Raw genomic sequence first — 13136 nt, forward strand, 5'->3', positions numbered from 1 at the left:
ATTTTAGATCTGTGTGGCAGCAGCAATATACATTAAATAAATCAATAAATCCACTGCTCTCATCTCCTCTGAGGCTAGGACTCTAAACAGTGTTCTGTGCTCGTCTGTGCAGCCAAAGACACAACAGTTAGCATGTTTTGCTCAAACTTTGGCCATGGCATTAGAGCTGGTACACACTGGTCGTTTGCAAAATCAAAATGACGGCGTCGTGGGTGGAAATGTGCAGATTAAGGGGTGGTAATATTATAATGAGATCCCTTTGCCACGTCACCAAGTGAGCGAAATCAGACGCGCTCGTTTTCTCAGACGCTTGCAGAAAAAGGCTTCCCAAAACAAAGTTACTGGGTTAATCTTTTTCACGTTTCCTTGGTTGGTAGTTGCACTGGGGACCTGATTATAGCACTTATAACCTGGAAAAGTCAGATTTTCATGATATGTCACCTTTAAAATGTATCCACTTTTTAATTTAATAATAAGGATAGTTAACTCCTTTTCCTAAAGGCTGAACGTTACATGGTGAGTTGCTTGTAGATTAGAAAGCTTCATTTGTAAACCAGTTTCCACTGGATTCTATGCGGCTGGTGGCAACCCTGCGCTTATAAGTGCCAGTAACCACAGAGACACTATTATACACTTGTACAGCACACTTAACACCAATCCGGTCAAGAGGTGCCGCCACTGCAATCGATCTACAACACATTGTTTGGATTAAAGCACCAGCTTAATGACAAATTATCAGTTAATGAGCACTCAAATCACTTTGCCCTCTGCAAAATCACCTCAAACGCGTCCTCTCGTACAAACCGCAGTCAGAGGACGTCGAAACAGGATCTGTATGGTCTTAAACGGGGAAGCAAAAATGTTCATTCGTGTTGCCATGATTCATTGTGGAGAATGTCTCCTACACACACACAGCCCACAGATCGCTCTCCTCCACCTCCCGCGGCCAGCACGCACAGGAACGCTGCATCTCCTCAGCCTGAGAAACACTCGGCTCCTTCAAGAAGAAGACGTTTTAATCTACTACAACCTTGCTGAAGCCATAAACTATGCCAGGAAGGAGGATCTCTCTTATGTCTCAGCTTATCTAATAGGGTTAACAAGCAGGGTCACGGAGGGTGATTGGGCGACTATTACGATGGTGATTGATGAAGCGACAACCGCCTCATCTACTGTTACCCAAAAGCAAGAGTCCACCTGCACATCATCCCCGATGAAAGAGACGCCGTCATACAAAGCTCTATGTTCAACAGATATGAGAAATAAATAAACAAGTGCTGCCACATGATGAAATGTCCTTGCTTGACGATCACTATGGCAACACCATGGCAACAGCTGAAGCTGCAGTGAGACCTGTTAGGCTATGCATGCTCTCAGGAAGACTGCAGCTCCACTGATCTTAAACTGCTTGAATTAACAAGACATTTTGCAGCCCATGCTGGGATTTTTTGGTTTTAGATTGTGAATCCTTTATTCACAATATTGCATTAAAACTTCAGAATGTGTATGTTTTTATTCATATTACTTCATACAGTTCAGTTAATGAGAATACAACTATGATATCTGTGATACATCTAAATGCATACTACATGTGTAGCAGAGTTCGCATAATTGTCTACACAAATGACAATGTAACTACATCAATTCATTTCCTTCCTAATTTCACCTGTGCCACAGCCACATATTAAGGTACGGTGATAAATTAATGGGTGGGGGGGGCTTAGCTGTGTTTGAGATCTCGGTGGGTGGATGATGGAAGCATGGCACATCATTGCAGCGATGCCTTTACCAGAAATAGATCAACAGAAACAGGTCGAACATGGATATATATTATACAGATGTGCCACATAGACACATATTGTACATATACATACATACATACAGTACATATTGTACACACTAGATTCCACACTGAAAATATGGGATTTAAAGTACTATTTATAATACAATTAAATTATTTTAAATGCATTAATTTAATTAAATATATTAACCCAACAAAATGCTAAAGTGGACACAGCCTTTGAAATTGCATTGTACATATATACAACATGCAATACCCTTTACACCAGATATAAAAAGGCCAGAGTCAGTGGCATTATTGTATCACACTTTTTTTTTTCATTGGCTGCATCAAAAATTATCCATATTTTAATGAAATGATAATTAATTAGGCAGCCCAGAAGTGGAAGCACTGGAACAAAAACACATGACCTGTAGGAAATACTATTGTCTTCTTAAGATGCCATGCTCTTCCTGTCTCTCTAGGTTTTTGTGGAAAAAGCGATCAACTGCTTTGCATTTTTTCCAGTTAAATCATTTCCCACCTTAAAATGAGTTTCATGCTCATAAATTATTTTTGATTCAAACCACAGATCTGAGTCAATAATCATGCAGATTTATGTTACAAACTTATAGAATTGTACAGTAAGAAGGTTATTTCCTTTAACCAGGAAATTAACGTTCTTAGAATTGACAAGACGGTTGACCCTGAGTGGTCAGCTAAATATCTACAGTGGATCTAAAATATGAATAGTTAATTATAACTAGTTATGGTTAATTATTCATATTTCCCATGAGCTGATTAGCTACAGAGAATAGGTTTTGTGTGCAAAGAAAAAAATAACGACTTAATTTAACAATTTCTTCTCTTCGGTGTCAGTCTTTGAAGTGCGTTCCAGAGAGTACCACGACGCATGCATGTGGTGCTGCTGATGCAGAACCCGACATTCTGATGTTGAACCCAGATGCGCTGTGGCTTGTTTACAAGCAGAGGAATACATGCATGCTTTGTGGTACTGTCATGAATGCACGTCAAAGACTGACACGGAAGAGAAGAAATTGTTGAATAAAGTCATTATTTTTGTTTTCTTCGCACACAAAAAGTGTAGCTTCACAACATTGCTGTTGAACCAATGATGTCACATGGATTATTTTAATGATGTCTTTACTACCTTTCTGGGCCTTAAAAGGGTCAGTTGCATTGCTGTCTATGCAGGGTCAGAAAGCTCTCGAATTTCACCACAAATATCTTAATGTGTGTCCCAAAGATAACCGAAGGTCTTACTGGTTTAGAACGACATGAGGGTGAGTAATTAATGACAGAATTTTCATTTTGGGGTGAACTATATCTTTAAAGCTTGAACAGCTTTAAAAAAAAGGTTCAAACTTCTTAAATAGTTTTAAAGGAGACATATTATGCCCCTTTTTACAATATGTAATATAAGTCTCTAGTATCCCCAAATGTGTCTGTGAAGTTTCAGCTCAAAATGCTCAGATCATTTATTATATCATTTTGAAAATGCCTATTTTGAGTGGAAGCAGAAACACGCTGTTTTTCAGGCCTCTCTCTTTAAATGCAAATTAGCTGCTGCTCCCCACCCCCTTTTCCAGAATAGAGCTGCGCCATTACAGTTTGGGCCTGCAAAAAACATCTGTTTTGGTTCTGATCATCATGTTTATCGTGCTGAAATCATGTGTTTTAAACCTTAGACATCTAGACATCTGATATACGGTTTTCTGAGCACACACAACTGAAGCACACGGACAGAAAGCGGCTGTCACAGCACTAAACTAAGAAACTAAGTTCTCATTCACACACAAGTTTACGTTAAAAACACACGAGTTACAAAAACAGTCGGTTATGTCTGTGAAGGTAAACAGCTGGGAAATAAATCACATGTTTATTTTAGATCTGTGTGGCAGCAGCAATATACATTAAATAAATCAATAAATCCACTGCTCTCATCTCCTCTGAGGCTAGGACTCTAAACAGTGTTCTGTGCTCGTCTGTGCAGCCAAAGACACAACAGTTAGCATGTTTTGCTCAAACTTTGGCCATGGCATTAGAGCTGGTACACACTGGTCGTTTGCAAAATCAAAATGACGGCGTCGTGGGTGGAAATGTGCAGATTAAGGGGTGGTAATATTATAATGAGATCCCTTTGCCACGTCACCAAGGGAGCGAAATCTGACACGCTCATTTTTTCAGACGCTTGCATAAAAAGGCTTACCACAACAAAGTTACTGGGTTAATCTTTTTCACGTTTCCTTGGTTGGTAGATGCACTGGGTACCTGATTATAGCACTTATAACCTGGAAAAGTCAGATTTTCATGATATGTCACCTTTAAAATGTATCCACTTTTTAATTTAATAATAAGGATAGTTAACTCCTTTTCCTAAAGGCTGAACGTTACATGGTGAGTTGCTTGTAGATTAGAAAGCTTCATTTGTAAACCAGTTTCCACTGGATTCTATGCGGCTGGTGGCAACCCTGCGCTTATAAGTGCCAGTAACCACAGAGACACTATTATACACTTGTACAGCACACTTAACACCAATCCGGTCAAGAGGTGCCGCCACTGCAATCGATCTACAACACATTGTTTGGATTAAAGCACCAGCTTAATGACAAATTATCAGTTAATGAGCACTCAAATCACTTTGCCCTCTGCAAAATCACCTCAAACGCGTCCTCTCGTACAAACCGCAGTCAGAGGACGTCGAAACAGGATCTGTATGGTCTTAAACGGGGAAGCAAAAATGTTCATTCGTGTTGCCATGATTCATTGTTTAGAATGTCTCCTACACACACACAGCCCACAGATCGCTCTCCTCCACCTCCCGCGGCCAGCACGCACAGGAACGCTGCATCTCCTCAGCCTGAGAAACACTCGGCTCCTTCAAGAAGAAGACGTTTTAATCTACTACAACCTTGCTGAAGCCATAAACTATGCCAGGAAGGAGGATCTCTCTTATGTCTCAGCTTATCTAATAGGGTTAACAAGCAGGGTCACGGAGGGTGATTGGGCGACTATTACGATGGTGATTGATGAAGCGACAACCGCCTCATCTACTGTTACCCAAAAGCAAGAGTCCACCTGCACATCATCCCCGATGAAAGAGACGCCGTCATACAAAGCTCTATGTTCAACAGATATGAGAAATAAATAAACAAGTGCTGCCACATGATGAAATGTCCTTGCTTGACGATCACTATGGCAACACCATGGCAACAGCTGAAGCTGCAGTGAGACCTGTTAGGCTATGCATGCTCTCAGGAAGACTGCAGCTCCACTGATCTTAAACTGCTTGAATTAACAAGACATTTTGCAGCCCATGCTGGGATTTTTTGGTTTTAGATTGTGAATCCTTTATTCACAATATTGCATTAAAACTTCAGAATGTGTATGTTTTTATTCATATTACTTCATACAGTTCAGTTAATGAGAATACAACTATGATATCTGTGATACATCTAAATGCATACTACATGTGTAGCAGAGTTCGCATAATTGTCTACACAAATGACAATGTAACTACATCAATTCATTTCCTTCCTAATTTCACCTGTGCCACAGCCACATATTAAGGTACGGTGATAAATTAATGGGTGGGGGGGGCTTAGCTGTGTTTGAGATCTCGGTGGGTGGATGATGGAAGCATGGCACATCATTGCAGCGATGCCTTTACCAGAAATAGATCAACAGAAACAGGTCGAACATGGATATATATTATACAGATGTGCCACATAGACACATATTGTACATATACATACATACATACAGTACATATTGTACACACTAGATTCCACACTGAAAATATGGGATTTAAAGTACTATTTATAATACAATTAAATTATTTTAAATGCATTAATTTAATTAAATATATTAACCCAACAAAATGCTAAAGTGGACACAGCCTTTGAAATTGCATTGTACATATATACAACATGCAATACCCTTTACACCAGATATAAAAAGGCCAGAGTCAGTGGCATTATTGTATCACACTTTTTTTTTTCATTGGCTGCATCAAAAATTATCCATATTTTAATGAAATGATAATTAATTAGGCAGCCCAGAAGTGGAAGCACTGGAACAAAAACACATGACCTGTAGGAAATACTATTGTCTTCTTAAGATGCCATGCTCTTCCTGTCTCTCTAGGTTTTTGTGGAAAAAGCGATCAACTGCTTTGCATTTTTTCCAGTTAAATCATTTCCCACCTTAAAATGAGTTTCATGCTCATAAATTATTTTTGATTCAAACCACAGATCTGCATGTATTTCGCTTTCTCATTAGGTCGATCCATGATTTCAAATAGTCTATAAATCTAACAGCCAGTGGCTTCAGATTACCTAAGACTCTTGGCAATTATTTTCCTTCTTTTAAGATCAACGAAGCCAAAAAAAAATTTTTATGTTACACAGCATGTGCCATTTTATGCATTCAGCTGTGACATATAAATATGGTTAACATTGATTGAAGATGCCACATATCATGCAAATAGCAAGTAACATTTTTTTACACCAACGTGGATTAATACGCCTAGGTTTCCAGACAGATATAACATAATTTAGGACCTTGAACGAGTCCATCTCTGCAAGGTGAAGCAAATAAAAATTGATTACATTATGCTAATAAATCCGCGTATCAAAGTTTTTTTATTTAATATTGAAAGTATAAAAATCCTTTTTCATTTATTCATTTTTTTTCCCCAAGACTAATGAATAGCTCGACACAACTCATACCGGGGCAGAGTCTAGACAGGGCTGTCTTCTGTGTAGATATAAATTCTATTCTTTGCATCAGTTGGGCATGGCAGGGTATGATATGACGGCTGTCACAGCCTACCCTGCTTGCCCAGTAAGTCGGTTTGTTTAATTAAGTAATTAATGAATTAGTTTCAAAATAAATATTTTAAACACTAAGACAAAAGGGAAAGAATAATAAATTGGCTTGGGTATATATAGGCCTATAACTTTCATGCAAGAACTGACAACCGGAGAACAACAGATATTAAATAGGCTAGGCCTAGCCTACTCTTAGAGTTTTAATATAGTCTTGTGTTTTATTAACCCTTAAATGCATACTGTAACTCGGGTCTTTAGCGTCCCGGGACATCATTCTCTACCCTCTCCCTCCTTCATTTTTTTAAGTTGCACATCAACTTTCTTAGTATTCCTCAATCTATTAATTATAAACAATATAACAAGAAAAAAATAGTAAAATATAAAAGAATGCCAGTTTTCTGATACATTTTTTGTAAAAAGTGTATAGAGACCCGAGGTATGTAAATGTGCAAGTATTTTTTCCTGTACAACTATATTTACATATCTGATGACTCAATATGTGCAATGCATCTTTTTTTCTAAAGGTGGCACTGTTTGATACACAATGATGACATGAGGTTTCACTCATAATTACCGCAGGCATAAAACAAACGAATATCATCAGCAAAAATTGAAGTGGTTTGAATGGTTTTACGTTAGAGCAATTGCCATACGCAATGAAATATAAATGTCACTGTCATATGATGCTGGATGTGGTGAATAAGCTGCCAGTGATCAAAATATTGAATATGAAGTCATTGAAAATGAAGGTTTTGAGAATATGGCTGAGATCGTGAATATGAGGCAGATGCTACATGTACTGTGGAAGTGCGCTCTGACGATGACAGCGATGGTAAAATCATCTGCTCAAATTGAACCCTTTTAAGTTTCAAAAGGTAACGAAATATGCTTTATTTTATTCTTCTGTAATTGTTCTTAAAATATCAAGAGAGTTTTTTGCTATTGCAGCAGCAGAGATCCATCCGTGCTGGATATATAGGTCCGGGTCCCTAAAGACCCGAATATGTAATAATGATTGGCGAAACATTCATGCATTCAAGGGTTAAAATTTATTATAATTGATATCTCAAAACGATATGCGCTCGCACACAGGACTGCAATGCAAAAATTTCATAAAATGTAATAACTTGCCATTTCGGGTTTGTTTCTCAACACAGTATACCGTCAGAACGCTTGAAATATATGCCACAAGATGCATAAGATTATTTTACGACAGATATGAATCCGCTTAAAAAAAAAAAAAACTAAACTAAAGTCACCATTCTTTGCCATTAAATTAGCAAGTACGAGCAGAACATTTTTGGGGTTTGTTTTGGGGAAAAAAAGTAATAAGCCTTTAGAACAACATTAAGGTGAGTAGTTACTCTATAAATTGCGATGGGTTAAATAAACTCAATAAGCAGACGCGACTCAAGTCAAGCGCAGACCAGTATTAAAGTGCACAGGAAATAAGCAGCAGTCATAATTAAAGCAGTTTCAATTAATATTGAGTACTGATTGATGTTCACTTGGATTTTTTACCCATCGAGGGGAAATAATTTAATACTCTGTAATTAAATAGTCGTATGGTAAAATGTATATTTTTATTTGTGTAGCGTTACATTCAAAATAACTACAAAATGTTATGCCTTTCAGAAATAAAGAGAACAACAGAATGTGCTGCTTTAGCACGTCCTGTCTCCTTGAGCAAGAGGCACATGTCAGAAACATGAACCACAGAGAATACCTGTCTTTTAAAAGGCTTCATTAAATTAATATTGAGTACTGATTGATGTTCACTTGGATTTTTTACCCATCGAGGGGAAATAATTTAATACTCTGTAATTAAATAGTCGTATGGTAAAATGTATATTTTTATTTGTGTAGCGTTACATTCAAAATAACTACAAAATGTTATGCCTTTCAGAAATAAAGAGAACAACAGAATCTGCTGCTTTAGCACGTCCTGTCTCCTTGAGCAAGAGGCACATGTCAGAAACATGAACCACAGAGAATACCTGTCTTTTAAAAGGCTTCATTTAGATTATTTGACTTTAAATGCATCCTATAAGTCACTTTGGAATAAATCACAGTAGGCCTATGTATCATGATAAAAAAAAGCAACTTTACAGTCTGTTAAATACAGTAGGCTATAGCAAATTATTTAGCGTACCCCCTATCACTTTAAGAACCGCTGGTCTACACAGAAGAAAGCCCTGTCTAGACTCTGCCCCGGTACGAGTTGTGTCGAGCTATTCATTAGTCTGTTTGTTTGATGAAAAATGATAAAATGTAGTTGCAGTGTAGGACTATTATTCTGCCACGCGAAACAGCGGAAGAACTGATGATGGCACAGTTTGATCTTCGGCTGACCAATCAGCAGAAAGGGGCATTTAATTCCCGCCCAATTGTAGAAATCGAATATTCAAGCTGTTTATTCCTTTTTATACCCCTGAAAGAAAAACGAAAATTGAAGCAAAATGTTTTGCAAAAAAATGGAAAATGAGCCGTTTTCTCATTTTTCTACTTTCAATAATCAAAAAACGAATGAATGAATGATGCACGGATTCTAATAGCATAGACAATATCATATGGATCACTGGTTGCAAACTTTTAGCTAAATCTAAGACTATTTCATCCGTGGAACACAAATGGTGGATTTTTGAACAATATCCTGGGGGAGTCAATGAAAAAAAGCACCCTAATATTATCATAAAATTGGTTAATATGACTCATTACGACTCACTGATTCAATGATCTGGTCACAGCAGTTAAGAGCTTAATGGAGGGGAAGATTATCAATCAATAATGACTTTAATTTTGGTATGTTTATCAGAAAATCCTACCATATGGCTCCGGAAGACTTGGAAGTTGGAATATAGCACAGTTTTGCATCCTTTTTGAAGTTTGAAACTCCTGTCCTCATTAACAAACATAAACAGGGGCGACCATTACATTACTCAAAATGACCACCAACAAACCACAGAAGGGTTTTTGGAAAGACAATAGTTTGGAGAGCTGCAATAGTAAATTCCTAAAAAGCTTTCAGTGTTCATAATGCCTGTCCTACTCAGCAATGATCTAGTGAGTTGCATTGGGTTGCATCACAAACCCATGATCTTACCTATGCACATATTGCTTTGCTCTTTTATCACTTCATATCCAATCTCTGCAGTGTATCAGACTCAGTAAAGCAAGAATTAATTGCACTTAGATTGAAATTATAATATTTGACTGTCTGCAGATGATCCAACTAAAACTACACAGAATCATACTTCACAGTACTCTTCACGGATGGTTTCTAACTGTTACCCAACACATAAATCCCAAATCTTCGGCTGAAAGTTTAAAGTGTTCCCAATATTTCCAGACTCTACATTCACTATATCCCAATAAAAGAACAAACTGTGTTCTGTAGGTACACTTGGCAAGAATGGCTAGTTTGGCCTTTTGAAAACATTCATGAAAAAGAGATGAAGTTATTGTCATGAAGTCAATGACAAGGATAAAAGGACTGACTGTAAAGCCCTTTGTTGCAGCTTCTACTTGTCCTGCTTTTATTCCAGGGCATGACCCCCCCCCCGACACAATGAGCAACCATTTGTCCTTGGGATCAAAACCAGCCTGCCTGATGGACTGCTTTTTTTGGTTTACTCCCTCAGGTCACTTATGGTCGGGAAGAAGATGCAGAACCGCTTTGACTTAACCGCTTCATATGATTAGATTCAAAAGGACTATCATTCACCAACTGAGTGCTTTCCTCTACCTATGGGAAGCAGATACTTCAACTGTCCAGTGTGATTATGTTTTGTAACTCTCAATTAAATGGGCCTTTACTGAATAGCTCTGTCGATTTCATCACGAGAAGCAAATATAATTCACTGAACACATAAGTAGCTTTTTAGTAGGGATGCATTACAAGCAAAGTGAGTATCCAGTCAATGCCGATAGAGACCTTTTTTGTAATCAGGCTCTCAAAAAGTATATAAAAATTTGGATATAGATTTATCGGCCAACATATTGGTTATCGGCTTTCAAAAATAAAGAATTATCGGTTATTGGTATCGGCCAAAATTTTCATATCGGTGCATCCCTACTTTTTAGCTGCACTTTCTTACAAGCAAAGTGAGTATCCAGTCAATTGGGTGAGCCATTTTTCTGCTCATAACAGTGTTAATAATAGGTGATATGTAACACCAAAGTTATTACCATTGCAAACATGAAAGGACAAACTAAGCAAATAAATGCCAGTCATTGAGACGCATTGATGGATGCACAGTAGATGTGTAACTCCAGACATGAAAAAAAAAAATGTTATCGTCTTTGCAAACAGTGAAAGGACAAATAAATGGTGCATTTAATTCTGCAAGGATTAGAAGGTGCTAAAAGACGTAGATCTCACACTCCAGCCAGGAACCCCAACAATACCAAACCTAAATGGTTAAAGCATGCATTCTTGAGAGTTCAACTAGCTTACAGTGAGGTTTCCCCACACTTGGCTCAAGTATATGTGCATCCCATGCAGCATGTGTGCTGTGGCAAGAGTTACCTGGCTCGCTCCTGCCGTGATGCAGTCGCTGAAGGCACCGCGTCGTGTGAAGAAGGCCAGCAGCTGCTGCCAGCGCGAGGAAGACGAAGGCAGTTCCTCACTGGCGCTCCGCTTGGCCCACTGCCTCTGTTTGGACCCTGGGGCGGCATGTCCGGATGGGGTGTTGGCCCGACCGCCTCGCGGGTATAGCGTGTTGTTCCCAAAGATGTAGTTCATCACAGCCCTTGGGGCCAGGACAGAGCCGCAACAGCTGTCAAGCGCCGAGGCAGTTCGGAAAGTGGAAGCGTGGCAGAAGAGGGAGGGCGCACCTGGATAAGGTTACAGCATCCTCTCACGGATCTGACGGCGGAATAATGCAAGCGCGAAGTCGGAGCCGACAGCTCAAAATCCATTCGTTGGCCAACTCACAACCTTCCTGTCCTCACCAGCTGGGAGATCAAGTGTGCAAAAGTCTCATGCTGGATGGTGGAGTGGGCAGCAAGAAGGGAGGAGGTGATCGAGCTGCCCACAAGCGGTGCACACTACTCTGGGCTGTGACTCCAGCTCCAGACGAGCTGAGACCTGAGAGAGGATCAATGAAGGACCAGGGAGCTCTCTGTGCATGGGGGAGAACCTAAGAGGCTGAAGAAGCAGGAAATGGGTTCAATTAACTGGCAAGTGTTGCAGTCGAAAGCCCACAGTTCTCCAGGGATTCTTAATCTAAATGGACCGGGGCTACAAGATCGTCCACGAGCAGGTATAAATCACATCACTTTCTTAAAAGCAAAGCAAGCCTTCCACTGCGCATTAAATATAGATGCTGGCATTCACGGCGGTGCCCTGATAAAAAAGAAACGATTGGTGTTGTTGTAGTCCTTTTCTTCTTAGGCATGGCCACACTCGGAGGACTCCAGTTTTCCGGCTGATCATTAGAGCCAGCCGAGCCACAAAAACTATTTCAGCAAAGCTATTGATTTTTCCCTCCTCCTTGCACTTTAGGCTAAAAGCTTCATTGTCGGAAAAGATACGATTACCTAATGATTATAAAACTTTGTGCTAGCAAACATACTCACGGCTCCGAACGGGAGAGAGAGGCACAGATCCAGCGAGATCCAGGGGTAAAGGTAAATCCAGGAAGCATGTGTGCGCTACGCGTTCAGAAGAAGATGACGATTCCATGCTGTCAGGATGCTCCTTCTGACACAGATCGGCTTTCACACGCTGCAGTCTCTTTCCACACACGTATGATTCAGTGAGGGGGAGACAAAAGGCTGTGCCTTCACAGGCAGAGAAAAAAGAGAAAAGCGATTGCAAAAATAACCTCGTCTTTGTTAATAAGACTAGAATTCCTGCAGATCTCCACCACGGCAATGCTCTGCAGTCAAACCTATTGACGGCGGCTCCGTGCCGGCGAAAACTATCCGAGGTGTGCCACAGGTGTCAAATGAGGTAACAGATATTGTCACAGCTTGTTCCTCTATTCCCCAGGACCAAAACCATGGCAACAGCTTCCACATCAAATAAAGCAAGCAACCCCACAGAGCCAGCACCCTGCCTTCTCCTCCACCTAAATAGCTTATATTCACAGGGCTTTAATAGAAACTAAAGAACCACATGCAATGGGCCTATTACCGCACAGCATCTGATCGGAGATACTGGCAACCGTCTTCAGTGATACTGGCAATTTTCAAATTAGCACAAGGGGGAAAGTAAAACACAAACAAAGCCATGACGTCCTTTTGTGGTTAAGGGAAATAATGGCACAAAAACTGCTTTAAAATATTTTTACTGTAACTGCATATCATAAAATTACAGGACATTTTCTTTTGAAACAGTTACTAAATTACAAATAAAATTCAAATACATTGAACGTTTTTTTTAAATACATTTAATGCACTTAAATAAATGTAATTAAAAATAGTTAATAATTAAATGTATTTATTTTTATTTAATAAAAATAAAAATATGTATATGTATATATATATATATATATATA

At 39.1% G+C, this 13136-nt stretch overlaps 1 pseudogene; it reads right to left on the reverse strand.

Annotated features, from left to right (window-relative positions):
- Positions 1–13136, reverse strand: part of LOC107590667 (disks large homolog 1-like) — a 148350-nt pseudogene that overhangs the window by 61568 nt on the left and 73646 nt on the right.

This window comes from Sinocyclocheilus grahami, unplaced genomic scaffold, assembly GCF_001515645.1.
Source record: "Sinocyclocheilus grahami isolate Dianchi unplaced genomic scaffold, SAMN03320097.WGS_v1.1 scaffold131.1, whole genome shotgun sequence".
Lineage (NCBI taxonomy): Eukaryota > Metazoa > Chordata > Actinopteri > Cypriniformes > Cyprinidae > Sinocyclocheilus > Sinocyclocheilus grahami.